General features: G+C 39.1%; 2 protein-coding genes across 2 annotated transcripts in view; both read right to left on the reverse strand.

Annotated features, from left to right (window-relative positions):
- tgfbi (transforming growth factor, beta-induced) overlaps window positions 1–17,644 on the reverse strand; it is a 465,360-nt gene that overhangs the window by 202,845 nt on the left and 244,871 nt on the right. The window lies entirely within an intron of this gene.
- LOC144685902 (F-box/LRR-repeat protein 3-like) overlaps window positions 1–17,644 on the reverse strand; it is a 40,353-nt gene that overhangs the window by 17,668 nt on the left and 5,041 nt on the right. Inside the window, 1 exon segment of the mRNA XM_078550913.1 lies at window positions 12,370–12,435. The gene's annotated coding sequence lies outside the window, so the exon portion shown is untranslated.

Here is a 17,644-nt window from a genome sequence, read left to right on the forward strand (position 1 = left end):
GTTGACATTTCAAGTCCATATGACTCTTCTTCAGAGCTGAAGAGAAGTAGCAGTTTGGTGGATTTTATACTGTTCAAGAGGGAGTGAAGCAGGTGGAGCAAAACAAAGGTCAGGGATATACGAAAGCTAAAGAGAAATTGGACAAAGATGTCATGGAAACAGGACAAAGGGAATGTTAATGGTAGTGTTGAAAACTAAATAAGGTGCTGATAGTGGCATAAAAAGCTAACAGAATATGTTACTAGCAGAACAAGGGTCAGCACTGTGAAAGCAAAACATAAAAACAAGTGACAGATGGTTGGGGAAAAAGCATTAAAAAATGAATAAATAAATACAAATTAAAAAATAATTGGATTAAAAAAGGAGTAAAGATGGAAGAGAGACTTCATGATCTGAAGTTATTGAACTCAATGTTAAGTCCGGAAGGCTGTAAAGTGCCTAATTGGAAGATGAGGTGCTGTTCCTCCAGTTTGTGTTGGGCTTCTCTAGAACATTGCAGCAGGCCAAGGGCAGACATATGGGCATGAGAGCAAGATGATGTGTTGAAATGGAAAGCGACAGGTCTGGTTCATGCCTGAGCAAAGGCATTCCACAAAGCAGTCACCCAGGCACTCTGTGCCTGATCAGCAGACCCAGTATCAGCAGTACCCGCTGAAAGCACTTGCCTCCTCACCACCCCCTCCCCCTACACTACCTTCACTCACCTGTGTCTCCTCAGTAATCCTGGGTGTCGGGTGGGTGCAATACTACCAGCCGCCATCACTCCCACTGGTGGCAATGACAGGCTGCTGGCCTCTGATTATTTAGCAGCTCTTGGTGAGCACTTTCGCTGCTGGGGATCTCAATCTCAGGGAAGGCCTGACAGTGGCCAATTAAGTGCCTGAAGGGCACTTGATTCCATCCGGTCTCCTCAATGGAACTGCTAAGGTTTCCCTGCCAGTTCTCTGACCTGTAGAGATGAGACCCCCCTGTCAATCCAACAAAATCCTGGCCATATAGATCCCACACTCCTCCAAAAGGTGTTGAGGTCCCCCCAGAGTACAAATCACTGAATTGATGAAAAATTGCCCTAAAACACTTGAAAAACTCACACCTTGTTGAATGAGGTGTAACTGGGTTTTTAATGGCATATCAAGTTCATTATTCCTGCTCACATTCACTGGCTCTGAAAAGCTAATTTTATATTTGTGGAAAATCAAATTTCTCCATGATAAAAATTTAAATAAATATACTTTAAAAATGTGAAAACTTTATGATACTTTACCTTCTGTCTTAATCCAATCAAAATAATTTATTTTGATGGATAAAAGTTTAAATTAAAATGAATGTAGTTCAGTGCTTTTAACTTTCTGGTTTGCTGTGAGAGAATATTTCAATGCGATTAGCTGCTTACCCAGCTGGCTGACACCATTATTGCTGGACACCTGGAGGCCCCCTTGATATGGCACTCAATTTTAAACTGTTGTCGGTAAAGGGGAAATCCATGCCAGAGGTCGCTAGTTCTTTGTAAGCAGCTTTCTTCAAGATCAGCAGTGAGCACATTGCTTCACTTACCCACTTACAATGAAATCCAGACCCTTGTAGTTTGTCACTTAACTTAAGTACTCCAAATTTAGCCAGAAGCAAGTTTGCTAGAAATGACCACTGAGGTCTTTAAAATAAATTTTTAAAAATCACCACAAATATACAGCTTATATTGTTCAAATGATTTATTTGCATGTAGGATTCTGAACATCAGTCCCTTAGTTATCCTGTAATATTTAGACAGCAATCCAAGAGAAGGATACAGCTAACTTTCCTGCTATAATTTTATGATAAAATATAAAACAATTGTGTATAAGTACATTTTAAGCAATTGCCACAATATAGCACATTAGAGTGGTATAAACATGGCATTTTCTGCCGATACAGGGAAAGCAATTATACAAAATAGGAAAAGTAATTATTCATCCAAGACAAAATAAGTACAATTTGATAGCCATTACAGAGACATGGCTACAGAATGACATAGATTGGGACCTGAGTATTGAAGGGAAATGACATTTAGGAAGGACAAGAAGTTACGAAAAGGTGGAGGAGTGGCTCTGTTAATTAATGATGGTATTAGCACATTGCTAAGTTCAGGAAACCAGGATATAGAAACAGTTTGGGTTGAAATGAGGAATGATAAAGACAATAAGTCACCTGTGGGAGCAGTGTACAGCCCCCGCTAATTGTAACTACACAGTAGGACAGATTATAAAAGAAGAGATAATGGGAGCTTGCCAGAAAGGTACAGTAATAATCATGGTGAATTTAATCTACATATAGACTGAAAAAATCAGATGGGCAAAGATAGTGTAGATGAGGTGTTCACAGATTGTTTATGGGATAGTTTCTTAGAACAGCATGTTCTGGAGCCAGCCAGATAGCAGGCTATACCAGATCTGATATTGTGCCACAGATGGGATTAATTGATGACCTCTTAGTGAAGGCACCCCTAGGTAGCAGCGATCATAATATGATTGAATTTTACATTCATTTTGCGGGAGAAATGAGTACATCCAAGACTGTTATTTTAAACTTAAATAAGGGCAATTATGAGGGCATGAAAGCAGGATGAACTGAAACAGAGTGAGCAAAGTGAACTGGCAAATGAGGTTAATAGATATGTCAAAAGAAGTTCAGTGGCAGACATTTAAAGGGATATTTCAGAATACACAGAATATATGCATTCCAATGAGAAAGAAAAATTCCAAGGGGAGGGCCCACCATCCGTGGTTAACTAAAAAAGTTAAAGGCAGTATCAAACTTAAAGAAAAAGCATATAATTATGCACAGACGGATGGCAGGTCAGAAAATTGGAAAGAATATAAAGAACAGCAAAAATGACAAAAAGATTAATAAGGAGGGAAAAATTAGAGTATGAGAGAATGCCAGCTAGTAACATAAAGATGAATAGTAAGAGTTTCCATAGATATTTAGATAAGAAAAGAGATAGAGTAAGTGTTGGTCCTATAGAGAGCATGAGGAATTGATAATGGAAAGTAGGGAGATGGCGGACGAATTAAATAGATATTTTGCTTCGGCCTTCACTATAAAGGGCTAAGTAATGTCCCGGAAATAGCTGTAAATCAGGAAATGGAAGGGAGGGAGGAACTGTTGAGGTGCATCTTAAAATCAGGACATCTGAAGAGATTGGAGAGGTTTAGGAGGGAATTTGTGTTTAAGGCCTAGGCAGCTGAACACAGAATCACAGAATTGTTACAACGCAAAAGGAGTCCATTCGGCCCATCGCATCTGCACTGGCTCTCCAAATGAGCATGATGACTTTATGCATTCTCCTGTCTTTTGCCTGTAACCCCGCACATTGTTTCTATTTAAATAATCAACTAATGCTCTCTTGAATGCTTCGATTGAACCTGCCTCCACCACACTTCCAGGCAGTGCAATCCAGACCCAAGCCACTTGCTGTGTGAGATTTTTCTCACATCACATTTGGTTCTTTTGCAAATCACTTTAAGTTTGTGTCCTCCTGTTCTCAATCCTTTTATGAGTGGGAATAGTTTCTCCCTATCTACTCTATCCAGCCCCCTCATGATTTTGAACACCTCTATCAAATCTCCTCTTCTCCTTGCCAAGGAGGACAGTCCCAACCTCTCCAATCGATCTTCATAACCCAAGTTTCTCATCCCTGGAACCACTCTTGTAAACGTCTTCTGCACTCTCTCCAATGCGTTCACAACCTTCCTATAGTGTGGCACTCAGGACTGTACAAATACTGCAGCTGAGGTCTAACTAGTGGCTTATATAAGTTCATCATAACCTGCCTGCTCTTGTACTCTAGGACCCTATTAATAAAGCCCAGGGTACTGTATGCTTTATTAACTGCTCTCTGCATCTGCCCTGCCATCTTCAATGATCAATGATGTATATTATTGATCTAGATCTTGGTGTGCAGGGGACAGTTTCAAAGTTTGTAGATGATACAAAACTTGGAAGCATTGTAAACTGTGAGGACAACAATATAGAACTTCAAAAGGACATAGACAAGTTGGTGGAGTGGGCAGATATGTGGCAGGTGAGGTTCAATGCGGAGAAGTATGAGGTGATGCATTTTGGTTGGAAGAACATGGAGAGGCAATATAAAGTAAAGGGTACAATCCTTAAGGGTGTGCAGGAGCAGAGGTCCCTCCTCACAGTTTACGATGCCTCCAAGTTTCGTATCATCTGCAAACTTTGAATCTGTCCACTGCACACCAAGATCTAGATCATTAATATGCATCAGGAAAAGCAAGGGTCCCAATACCAACCCCCGGGGGAGCTCCACTACAAATTTTCCTCCAGCCCAAAAAATATCCATTGACCATTACCCTCTGTTTCCTATTACACAGCCAATTTTGTATCCACATTGCTATCTGTCCCTCTTATGCCATGTGCAGGTAGCTGCTAATGGTGAAGCGATTTAAATCGGGGATGTACAAAAGGGTACAATTGGAGGACTGCACCTATGTCAGAAGAGCTGACAGGAGTTACAGCAATAGGCTGGGACAGCTGGATTTTTAATGACAATCTGACAGCTTCATGGTTACTTTTACCAATGCCATTTTCCCCCGAATTCAAATTCACAAGTTTCTAATGATCTGCGGATTATTAGGCCAAGTCCCTGGATTACTAGGTGAGTAAACGGAACAGCTAAGGGTGCTGTATCCAATAATCTTGCTGTTTTAGCAAAAGGGAACTAACCATAACCTTTACAAGAGAGTCAGAATTAAGAGTAACCAACTTAACCTAGACTGCCTCAAACAGGTCTGTAGAAGGCACACACAAATTACATGTTGAAGGCCACTGAGGAGAAAAGTGAGACCATGAAGGAATTGAGAAAGGAAGCTATGTAGCTTTGTGCCAGCCCAACAAGTAAGTGTTCATGTCAAACTAATCCTCTTCTTTTCCTAGCACCTAACACTAAGGGACTAACTAGAAATAGTCATATATTGAAAGGCACCATAGACTTGTGTCAGCAGAGCCAATGGTTAAATAAGTGTTCAAACTACCCAGACTCCGCAAGTAACCATACAAATGTATTCACTTTGTTTGAATCAGAGGAGTCAGGAAGGAGCAACAGATACCAGTGAGGAGGTAAAAGTGAAGATCACAGCAGATGGACAACATCTACAGGACAGTTATGATTAGATTGGAATTGTTGTAGGACCCACACAAAGAGCATCATCATCACATAGACATCAAGCCCAGGGTATATTTCTGCGTCATTGTTTCAGGGCAGAGCAGAACACAATTGTTATTCAAAGAGTAACCCAAACTAGGACTCAGTGTTATTGATATCAAAGCCCATAACATAACAATTGCATCATGTTTCAAAGCATACTGAGGTGCATGGTGTACCAATGTGATCAAACTCTTTCGAGTTATCAGTCACAGATTGCAACTCTTTCGAGTACAATCAAAGTTCTTGGTTTTCCGGGAGTGGGACATGAACCCACAACCCTCTGATTCAAAGGCGAGGGTGCTATGAACTGAGTTTGGCTCTAAAAAGGATGTAAGCAACATGAACCATATTGTTTCCTGGTAATCACCGATTACTTGATAAACATGCAGCAATTAGTTCAATTAAAGCTTCAGCATTTGGTCATAGTATGCCAATTATAGTGCATATACAGACATTTTGATCTACTGAACTCAAAACTAAATAATACATTACAAAATCAAATACATGGGAATGCTTTCAGGGAAACAAACTTAATTCCAGCTTCAGGTTACCTACATGAAAATTAACAAGCCATCACTGGAACAAACCACTGTGATGACTGTCTTACCCTACCTTGTCTTTGCGCATTTTTTCTGTATTAGCTGTCAAATAACATTCTGATTTTCCAAGGAAACTGTTCCCTGTAAGAGAAATCGGTCCTTTCATGTCTGCTGACTATTCTTATCTAAGTCAATCTCAACATTGCCATAGGTTGTGAGAGTCATTGATCACCTTTGATGCAAGTCAGACTCCTAAGGAACACTTCAAAGGCAAATAAGCCTCCCTTAAAAATATGACTCAATGCAGTTTTATGCCCTAAGGACAGTCATAGCAATTTAACTCTTAATTTGCAGGTAAAATACAAATTATTACAATTCACATCTTAAAATGTAAAAAAAGGCAAAGTATTACAAATACTATCAAAGATACACATTGTTTCAAGCATTTTCCAGTTTTGTTGTACACCTCAGTTAGGCAGCATCTCCTAGCTTCTAATAGGCTGCTAAACTCTGCTCCTAATACCAAAAGAAAGACTTGCATTTCCATAGCGCTTCTCAGGATTACAGGGCATCTCAAAGCCAATTAAGACTTTAAAAAAAAATGTCGCTGCTGCAACATAGGAAATACAGCAGCGACTTTGCACTCAGCAAAATCCCACAAACGGCAGTATGATAATGACCGGATATTCTGTTTCTGGTGATGTTGATAAAAAATGGCCAGGACACCTGCTCTTTTTTGAAATAGTGCCATGGGATCTTTTACAACCACCTGATCGGGCAGATGGGGTCTCGGTTTAATATCTGATCCACAAGATGGCATTTCTGACAGTGCAATACATGGTACTGCACTGGAGTGTCAGTCTTGATTTTTATGCTACTCAGTTGATCGAACATGAAGAGGCTTCATAGAATCAGAAAGTGGCAACTCAAAGCACAATACCCATCCGCTGACCTGCTCCAGAAGCCATGTAATATGCGCTGGTCCAGTTGAGATTCTGCTCAATGGTGACTCCCAGGATGTTGATGATGGGGCAGTGGTAATGCCATTGAATGCCAAGGAGAGTTAGTAAGGCTCTCTTGTTGTAGAGGATCATTGCCTGGTACATTAATTGCTTGCCACTTATCAGCCCAACCATCTGGAAGTCATTCAGTTCTTGCTGTATGCAAGATCTGGTGTTCATATAATGAGACTTTTCCAAGCTAATGAGGTCTTATCACTCAATAACATCCAACAGCAAATCTTACCCAAGCTCTATTTACTGTCTGTTCTATTGATATGTTAACTCTCAACCTTTTGTCTAAATTCAGGGCAAGTTGCATAACTACCAGATGGATTGCTGCAATTCAAGAAGGCAACTCACCACTACCTTCTCCAGGGCACTTAGGGATGGCCTTACCAGCGACACCCACATCTCATGAAGGGTTAATTCTGTGCAACAATATTTTTGATCCTGAAATTGGAATGCTACGTTCAACAAGAAATGCTACAGTTTTTCTCAGGCTAAACAATCTAAGCAAAGTATATAGAAATATAAGTAGTTATGATTTTTTAAAAAATTAACATAGGCATGCTACAGCAGCAGGACAAATTTCCTGGCTTACATCACTTCTGGAATCAGAAAAATTCTGTTTCAGTTTATTTGCTAATCCAAGAATGATTTCATTCACGTAAAGTTTAGTGTGCATTTGCAAATATCAGGGAACAACACTCTACCAGGTGAAGTTTTATTAGTTCTAAAGTGCATGGACAGATGCGAGTCACTATACTGTTGCTGCATTCCGGCTTCACTACAACTGGGCCTATTACCACCAAGCAATTTTTATCTTGGAGCAAGAAATTCTATGTGAAAGTCAAAAAATATATATATTTTATGTTCATAGCACAATAAAGCTCTAAATTATTTTTAAAAACAAGCTCAAGCTCTAAAACTTCAAAACTCTGTTTCAGCCTGCTTTAGCTTTGCAATACTTCAATGGTGGTTTATACTTTGCCAGTCACTCTTCTGCTTCACTTCCAAATGCTCAATGAACAGAATTTAGAAAATCTTGCCATCGACAGCAATCAAACCTCAATTGAAATACTGAATTAATCTACCAAGCCAATTATTTTTTAAACAAGGCCACTTAATCCCAGTTGAATAAATCTTACAGGAGTTTTCAATTCAGAATACACCCACAAAACACCAAAATTTATACGAGACCCCGATCTGGAACACGTCGGGACTAATGACTCACCCAAAACCAACTCATTACATATCTGTACTCTGTACATCATGCTAATCCACAAGCCATACAAATATTTCATGTTATTATGTTCTCAAATTTAGTTACATACACATTCTTGCATGGAAGAATGAATCAAGTCCCTTCTTTAACGTTTAATCTCATTATGTCCATGCAGCTATTATGATCTAATACATCGCCATCACTGCCAGTCTTAACCTTGAAATAATGCTAATGAAATATTCCCTCAGAAAACTTTATACTGACATTTGTGCAGTAAACAATGTAAATCCACATTATAGTCAGATGAGCATTTGCAGAGCCTATGAGAGAAATTAAACTATTAAACTATTTTTTAAACATAATGTTGTAAACAGAATATGCTAAAGACTTATCGTATATTTATACTTTACTCGCTACATTTACCATATTTCACAAGAAATTATAAACCAAAGGCCTTTGTAGGATACACTTTAATATACTGGATTCACTCAGAACCACATGCACATCATATTGTTGTCAAAATCTGCTAGAAATATTGTTATTGTTTTAACTTATTTTTGAAAGAAAGAATTAACAGGCTGGATTTTGCCATGGCAGTAAGGGTCCCATTGTCAGGGCCAGAAGTGTGATGAGGGAGGGAACCCTGCTTTGATGGCCACTGGGACCGGGGCTGCATCCTGCTGCTGGCAGCTAATTAAGAGGCTGCTGCTGGGCTGCCATTCCTATTATTGACCTGCTCCCAAGAGCTATTGGCCAATCAGAGAAGGCAGCTCAGCAATGCCCCAGTTAGCAGTGGCCTCTGTTGGGGCTGCACCTAGAGGATGAGGGAACACTGACAACTGTGCACGCTCAAGTCAGGTAAGTCGGATCTGTGAGCGCCAAAACCAGTCAGGCAGACCTAGGTGTGCGGTTTTGGGTGGGGGGAGGGGGGGTGGCAGGTTGGGGGGGAAGTGGCAGGGGCTTGCAGAGGAAAGGTGTCACCATTGCTGCAGGGGTGTGGGCTAAAGAGTGCCCTAAAAGTAGCCACCCCGCCCACAGTCCAGCAGAGGACCCCCCTTCCCGGTAAAATGCTAGCAGAGGTGGATAGACGCCCTCAATTTGCTACTTAAGCAGCCCAAGTGGGCTTCGGATAAGTGAGCCATCTGCCATTTTTCCTACAGCTGACAAGTTGGCAGGGCAGAGGGAAGACATTGTGCATGCCACCCAACTTCCCATACTATTTTGCCAGCCTTTCTGCCTCCCAGACTGTCCCCAAAGGACTGGTAAAATTCAGCTCAATGTATTCCTAATTTTTAAACAGTGCAAAAAATGATCACAGATTTTAATCATTTTACCATATCTTTATAATTCCTGAAACACATAATAAAGACTATACCAGATGTCCAACAGTACCACTATAAAACACTAACATCATTCCAAATTTATTTTCAGTCCAATGTTAACTGCTCACCTTCACTCATTCAACATTTTTCCTAAGTTGCAGAAATAGCATGCAATTTCTAACACTGATCTCAAAAGAAACTTGCTCTTACTCGTTCTAAGTCTCACCCTAGTTAAAAGAGACCTTAATTGAAAAACTAAATGTATTTTGCTATATTAATCTTTCCAAATACCATTTTAAGTTAACCCAAAGCCAGGACCATGAAAATTATGTAGTATCATCAATGAAACCAAGTCAGTCTTGAGCATTTTTATGCATCATCATAGGAATGAGAAGAATATCTTCACTGATGGTTCCGAAAGCAACAGCGCCAACAGATAAACAGTTTCTTTCACAATCTGCTTAGGCTATTTTTTTCTTTTCAAACATGCAATCCTGGCTTGATTTTAGATGCATACCATTATCTGCCAAATTTCCCTTCATTGACCAAGAAAATAAATGTTTAAAGGACTGCATCATTCTCTAATTCAAAAATGAAGATTGGAAATGTTGTCAACTGTGGTGGGGGTAGTCTTAAACTTCAAAATGACATAGACGTGTTAGTGGATTGGGCAGACAAGCGGCAGATGAAGTTCAACGCAGAGAAGTGAGAGGTGATTTGTTTTGGCAAAAAAAAATGGCGAAACAGTATAAAATAAAAGGAGAGCCTCTAAAGGAGGTGCAGGAACAAATGGACCTTAATGTATACGTACACAGTCATTAAAGATGCCAGGGCATGTTGAGAGAGCAGTTAATAAAGCAATGGTATTTTAGGCTTTATTAATAGAGGCACTGAGTACAAGAGTAAGGAGGTCATGTCGAACTTGTATAAGACACTAGTTAGGCCTCATCTGGAGTACTGTGTCCACTTCTAGGTGCCATACTTAAGGATGTGAAGGCATTGGAGAGATTATAGGGGAGATTGACATGAATGATTCTCAGATGAAGAACTGTAGCTATGAGGATAGATTGGAGAGGTTGGGACTATTTTCCTTGGAGAAAAGAACGCTGAAAGGAGACTTGATAGAGGTATTCAACATCTTGAGGGGTATAGGCAGGGTAAATAGTGAAAAACTGTTTCCACTCAAGAGAACATCAAGAGCTAGAGAGCACAGATTCAAAATCATTGACAAAAGGAGTAAATGTGGTGTGAGGAAAATGTTTTTCACCAGGAGGGTGGTTGGAGTCTGGAACAAACTTTCTGAAAGGTTGTGGTGGCAGGTTCAATCGAGGTATTCAAAAGGAAATTGGATTGCTACCTGAAAAGAGAGAATGAGCAAGATTACGGGGATAAGGCAGGGGAGTGGGACTAGGTGGAATGCTCTTTCAGAGAGCCGGTGTAGACTCGATGAGCCGAATAGCTTCCTTCTGCACTGTAAAGATACTGTGAATCAGTACATGTCAATAATGAGAAGCCATTGCATACATTATGTTATCACAGGTTAAAAACAAAAAACTACTGCGGATGCTGGAAATCCAAAAGAAAAACAGAATTACCTGGAAAAACTCAGCAGGTCTGGCAGCATCGGCGGAGAAGAAAAGAGTTGACGTTTCGAGTCCTCATGACCCTTCAGCAGAACTCATCGAGTCTGCACTGGCTCTCTGAAAGAGCATTCCACCTAGTCCCACTCCCCTGCCTTATCCCCGTAAACTTGCACATTCTCTCTTTTCAGGTAGCAATCCAATTCTGCTGAAGGGTCATGAGGACTCGAAACGTCAACTCTTTTCTTCTCCGCCGATGCTGCCAGACCTGCTGAGTTTTTCCAGGTAATTCTGTTTTTGTTATGTTATCACAGGTTGTCTGGTAACAGGATCAAGTTACTGAACATACAGCTGTATTCAGTCTATTCTTTGATTGACAAGCATGACAAGTGACGAGTATTATTCTGCTTGAAGACAATTATTAATTGCTACCATATTTTAATTTCAGAATGTTAATGATTACACTACTGCAAGTTAATGTTTCTATTACCTACAGTTTCAATTAAGGCATTTATACCTTGCCAATGATGTTACTTCAGATCCAGAGCCACTCTAACTTTTCATGTTAAAAGTATATTTTTAAATTAGGATATGAAATAATTAACAAAAACGATTTTATATTCCTTTTAACAACAAATGAAAAAGGATGACAACCAATGAGATTCTTAGCAAAAATATTCATGAAAGTGTTAAGCATCATTATTATTTCAGTATTTGTGCATTTTTCAGTCCTTCAGCAGACAAGTGGTTTGCAATTGGAATTACTTTGTTTAAAATTTAGTAAAACATTCTAATTTTAGAATATAGAATTGATAAATTTATGTCAATGATTTATCTTCACTGAACTTCTACAGATGTTTTTAAAAACAAAAACTGCTACTAAAACTGAGTACCATGTCAAGATGCTTTAAATGAAGGTGAGCACCAATTTACTTTTGACTTGTAATTACAAGGTATCATTGCATAGATTAACTTCAAATTAGTAGTTTATCAGAAAATGCCATGGGTAAAAAAAAAGTTACCAAAATGTTAGATGTTTTAGCTTCCAACTAATACAATAAATCAGAATTTAACATGGGGTGTGCAAAAGTTACCAACTACAGAATGCCTATTAAAGTTTCCTTCCGCAAAAATGAAGGCTGTAAATAATCTATAAATTTAAATCTCAATCTATGTACAAATATGTACATATATTTCACTTTTTTGAAAATATGACATTCAGTGCTACATCAAATGACAACAGACATTATCTTAATTTTGTTTAGAAATTAAGGTAATATAAATGAAAATCCATAGCAAGGTATTAATTAGTACAGGATTTATGCCAGAAACAAATCAGGAAAAATAGATTCTGCAGGTATAAATTGCACTTGGAAGCGAGATAAACTCCATACTCTAATAACTTATAGTGTATTGTTAATAATGATAAAATCATTTACAAAATAAAACTACATCACTTGTATTTTAGGGTGGACTATTATTAAAGTGCTTAATACCTCCCAGGTCTTTATGTGACGAAGCTTTCAATTTTCTCCAGAAGATTTTCGGCCATCTTGAAAATTCTGTTAGCAGGGATTAAAGTTAGAAATTTCAGGAAATTACATCCCCAACAACTATATATGTTAATAATTGGTCACAGAGATAGTATAAATTTCTATTCCCACACTCTCATTCTGAACATTACAAATCAGTGCCACCAGCAATAATGCAACAGGGACACACTCCCCTTGTTGGTTCCTTTTCAAACTTCTACGTTTAGAAAATATTCACATTTAGACTGCCAGTGAGGCAAACATAGAAACTTCTATACGCATTAGATAAAATTATAGAACTACCCTATTTTTGGTCTACTAATTAAGGCAGGTTCGGTGACTGAATGGATAAGAAATTCCTCTCAGATCCTCCAAGCTTTGAAAATGAAAAACAGGCAATGAATGGTCTCTACCTTAAAGCAAGTTGTACAGACGACAAAGGCTCAAATATCATGAACAAGAGGTCAGTTCGTGATAGTTAATCCTACCCCAAGTTAAATTTAAAGATCATCTCCTTTAAAACTTTATTATACTATGGAATTAAATTTGTACTCTTTTGCTTGTTTTTAAAAGTTAATGGAATAACTGCATTTCATGATGCTAGTTATTATTTATGCAAGGCAATAAAACAATGAAATCAATTCAGTTTCTTCAATTTTAAAGATAGCGTGGGTAATGTTTGTTTCACCACACGGCCACCACCCCTCCCAGCCAAAGAGAACTTAATGTACATATTTACTTTCAGAGACACATGTACACTGTTACAAATACAATGTTTTATAAGATTGTTATGTTTTGGGACTGCATATTTATTTAGGATAAAATGGAGGAATTAAGGGGGGGTCGTGTGAGCTATTCAGAATTCTGCTGACAGGAAGCCTGGGTATTAAAATTTAAGGTGGGGGGGCAGATTGTTTTTCTAGGAAAGGGTTCATGCCTGTAAACAATGACCAAAGCATCTGTGCTGACAATGAACATACTGTTAGTCTCAAAAGTCCCAGAAAAGTGTTAGGAATGTCAGGTTTTGTAAATGGAACTTGCAGTGAGAGGGGGAGGATCTGGTTGTCATGGTCCATGCAGGTACCAACGACATAGGTAAAAGTAGGAAAGAAGAGCTGCGTAGTCAGTACGAGGAGCTAGGTACTAAATTGAAAAGCAGAACCTCAAAGGTTATAACTTTGGATTATTATCTGAGCTGCGTGCAAATTGGCATAGGGTGCATAAAATTAGAGAGATGAACATGTGGCTCAAAAACCAGTGTAGGAGAAGTGGGTCCTGGTTTTTGGGGTACTGGCACTAGTACTGGGGAAAGTGAGGGTTGTACCACTGGGAGGTCTACACCTGAACTGTGATGGGATGAGTGTTCTTGCAAACCGCCTAACTAGGGAAGTAGCGAGGGTTTTAACCTATATAGTGGAGCCAAGGGATCAAATGTAAAAAGGTGTGGTATGTCAAAGAGTACAGACAAGGCAAGATGAAAATAGTAACATGGGAAATGAGGGTCGGAGAATGGCAGGAAGGGACAGAGAGAAAAAACCTAAGAATGCAGCAAGAATCAAGACTAGGTGTCACAAAGACAACAAAAACAAAACTAAAGGCTCTGTATCTGAATGCACGTAACATTCATAACAAAGTAAATGAATTGATAGTGCACATTGAAGTAAATAAATATGACCTGCTAGCCTTAACGGAGACGTGGCTGCAGGATGACAAGGATTGGGTCCTGAATATTGAGCGGTATATGACCTTCAAGAAGAATAGGAAGCTAGGTGAAGGTGGAGGGGTAGCACTGCTAATCAAGGATGGTATTTGTGCAATAGTTAGAGATCATCTTGGTTCAGAAAATCAGGACGTGGAATCTGTTTGGGTGGAAATGAGGAATAGTAGGGAAAAGAAGTCACTAGTGGGAGTGGTCTACTGAGCTCCTAATAGTAATCACAATGTAGGGCAAAGTATACAAGTAGTAATATTGGGTGCTTGCAATAAAGAGAAGGCAATAATCATGGGTGATTTTAATCTACATATAAACTGGAAAAATCAGATTGGCAGCAGGAGCCTGGATGAGGAGTTCATAGAATGCTTTTGAGATAGTTTCTTAGAACTGCACGTTCTAGAACCAACCAGAGAGCAGATATTAGACTTGGTATTGTGTAAAATGACAGGATTAATTAATGACCTCCGGATAAAAGGCACCCCTAGGTAGCAGCGACCACAATGTGATTGAATTTTACATCCAGTTTGAAAGGGAGAAGAGTGGGTCTAAGACTAGTATTTTAAAATTAAATAAGGATCACCATATGGGCAGGGAAGCTGAGCTAGCTGAAGTTAACTAGGATACTGGGCTAGGGGATAGATCAATTGAGAAGCAGTGGCAGACATTTAAGGGGATTTTTCAGAATACTCAGAGTAAGTTTATTTCTACTATAAGAAAAACCCTCAAGGGAAGGACCCGCCATCCGTGGTTAAATAAAGAAGTTGAGGAAAGTGTGAAACTTAAGGAAAAAGCATATAACTACGCAAAGATGAGTGGCAGGTCAGATGATTGGTCAGAATATAAAGAACAGTAGAGAATAACTAAAAGGTTAAGCAGGGGAAGGAAATTTGAGTACGAGAGGAAGCTAGCTGAAAATGTAAAAATGGATAGCAAGAGTTTCTACAGGTGTTTAAACAGGAAAAGAATAAGTAAAATGAGTGTTGATCCTCTAGAGAGTGAGAATGGGGAGTTAATAGTAGATAATAAGGAAATGGCAGATGAAATGCACAAATATTTTGCTTCTGTCTTTACTATAGAGGATATAAAAAATATCGCTGTAATAGCTGTAAATCAGGAGGTGGAGGGGAGAGAGGAATGAGTTTAAATTGCAATTTTTTCATCACTCTTTTATGGGATGCGGGCGTCGCTGGCTAGGCCAGCATTTATTGCCCATTCCCTAATTGCCCTTGAGAAGGTGATGGTGAGCTGCCTTCTTGAACTGCTGCAGTCCCTAGGGAAGTGGTACTGAGGAAGCTGATGGAGCTGTGGGTTGACAAGTCTCCAGGTCCAGATGAACTTCATCCTAGGGTCTTAAAAGAGGTGGCTAATTAGGTAGTAGATGCGCTGGTATTAATTTTCCAAAATTCCTGAGATTCTGAAAAGGTTTCATCAGACTGGAAAGTTGCAAATAAAACCCCACTATTCAAGAAGGCTGCGAGGCAGAAAACAGGAAACCATAGGCCAATTAGCTTGATGTCTGTCGTGGGGAAGGTGTTAAGATTTGATCATTAAAGAGATTATAGCTGACCGCTTAGAAAAACAAAAGGTAATGGAGAAGAGTCACCATGGTTTTGTGAAAGGGAAATCATGTTTAAACAATTTATTAGAATTCTGTGAAGGAGTAACATGTGTTCTGGATAAAGGGGAGCCTGTAGATATACTGTCCTTGGATTTCCAGAAAACATCTGATAAGGTGCCACATCAAAGGTCAGAAAGAGGATTAGCAGGCTGGCAGAAAAGAGAGTACGTGTAAATGGGTCTTGGTCTGATTGGCAGGATGTGACAAGTGAAGTCCCACAGGGGTCTGTGCTGGGGCCTCAGCTCCTTACAATTTATATGAATAATTTAGATGAGGGGAGCGAAGGCATGATAGCTAAAGTTTCAGATGACACAAAGATTGGTAGGAAAGTATGTTGTGAAGAAGACATAAGGATTTTGTAGACGGATATAGATAAGTTGAGTAAGTAAGAGGGCAAAAATCTGGCAGATGGACTAAAATGTGGGAAAATGTGATGTTGTCCACTTTGGCAGGAAGAACACTTAAATGGAGAACAACTGCAGAATTCAGAGTTGCAGAGGGATCTAGGTGTTCTGGTGCATGAGACACAAAGTTAGTATGCAGATACAGCATGTAAACAAGGCAACTAATGGAATGCTATCCTTTATTATGAGGGGAATTAAACATAAAAGTAAGGATACTATGCTTCAGTTATACAGGGCATTGGTGAGACCGCATCTCAAATACTGTGCGCAGTTTTGGTCTCTTTATTTAAGGAAGGTTGTAAATGCATTGGAAAGGGTTCAGAGGAGATTTACTAGATTAATACCTGGATTGAGCGAGTTGTCTTATGAGAAAAGGTTAGACTGGCTGGGCTTGTTTCCACTGGAGTTTAGAAGAGTGAGTGGTGGGTGACTTGACTGAAGTATATAAGATCCTGAATGGTCTTCACAAGGTGGACGTGGAAAGGATATTTCCTCTCGTGGGTAAGTCCAGAACTAGGGGGCATTGTTTTAAAATTAGGGGTTGCCTTTCGGACAGATGAGGAGAATTTTTTTCCGAGGGTTGTGCGACTTTGGAACTCTCTGCCTTAGAAGGCAGTGGAAATGAGATCACTGAATATTTTTAAGGCAGAGGTAGATAGATTCTTGTTAGGCAAGGGAATCAAAGGTTATCAGGGGTAGATGGGAATGTAGAACTCGAAACAAACAGATCAGCCATGATCTTATTGAATGACGGAGCAGGCTCGAGGGGCCAAATGGCCTAGTTCTGTTCCTATTTCATACGTATTTAGTCAATGTTGCTTTTAGTTTGTTTGTTACAGTAAAAGTCTTAAAACTTGAAATCATGTTGTGCAATTCCTTTGTTTGCTACTGGGAATTTATATTTCTTTTTAAAAGTTATTGGTTTCTACAGGGGTCATAATAACACCCAGAAAGTCATTAGCAAATTCAGGCTATATGCCACAGTCTATGCCCAGTCATTGAGGATATATATGAGTATATCACAAAATTATACTGGTGTAGCAGCTTTCAACCAGGGATTGCATTACCCTGCAGAATCCTCAGAATTGAATTTACATTTGCAACAAAATAAGTTAATAATGCTTAGTTTCATTTAAGGTAATCTCAATAGTGTCATTACCAGACATTGAGTGCAAGAACATTTTTTCCACCTTAAGCCATACTATTCACCTGCTCAGCCCCAGTCAATGCATTTTCCTCCTTTACAGTCAACGACCTAATTCTCTTTTAAAAGATTTGATGGATTCTGGTCAGCAACGATTTGTCTCAGAGAAATAAACATTTGAACTCTCGGTGTACAAAGAATATCTTCTTAATCTCCCCTTTAATTTAACTCCAACCTGGTGCTGTAATAGAAGCGGGCATCCCCGAGAAAACATTTTCTAGTAGTTTATTCATTTAAATAATTTAATAAAAGTCTTTATCATATGCGTGAGCTGGACACAAAATTTTAAATATATGAAT

Source organism: Cetorhinus maximus, chromosome 10 (assembly GCF_964194155.1).
Source record: "Cetorhinus maximus chromosome 10, sCetMax3.hap1.1, whole genome shotgun sequence".
Classification (NCBI taxonomy): domain Eukaryota; kingdom Metazoa; phylum Chordata; class Chondrichthyes; order Lamniformes; family Cetorhinidae; genus Cetorhinus; species Cetorhinus maximus.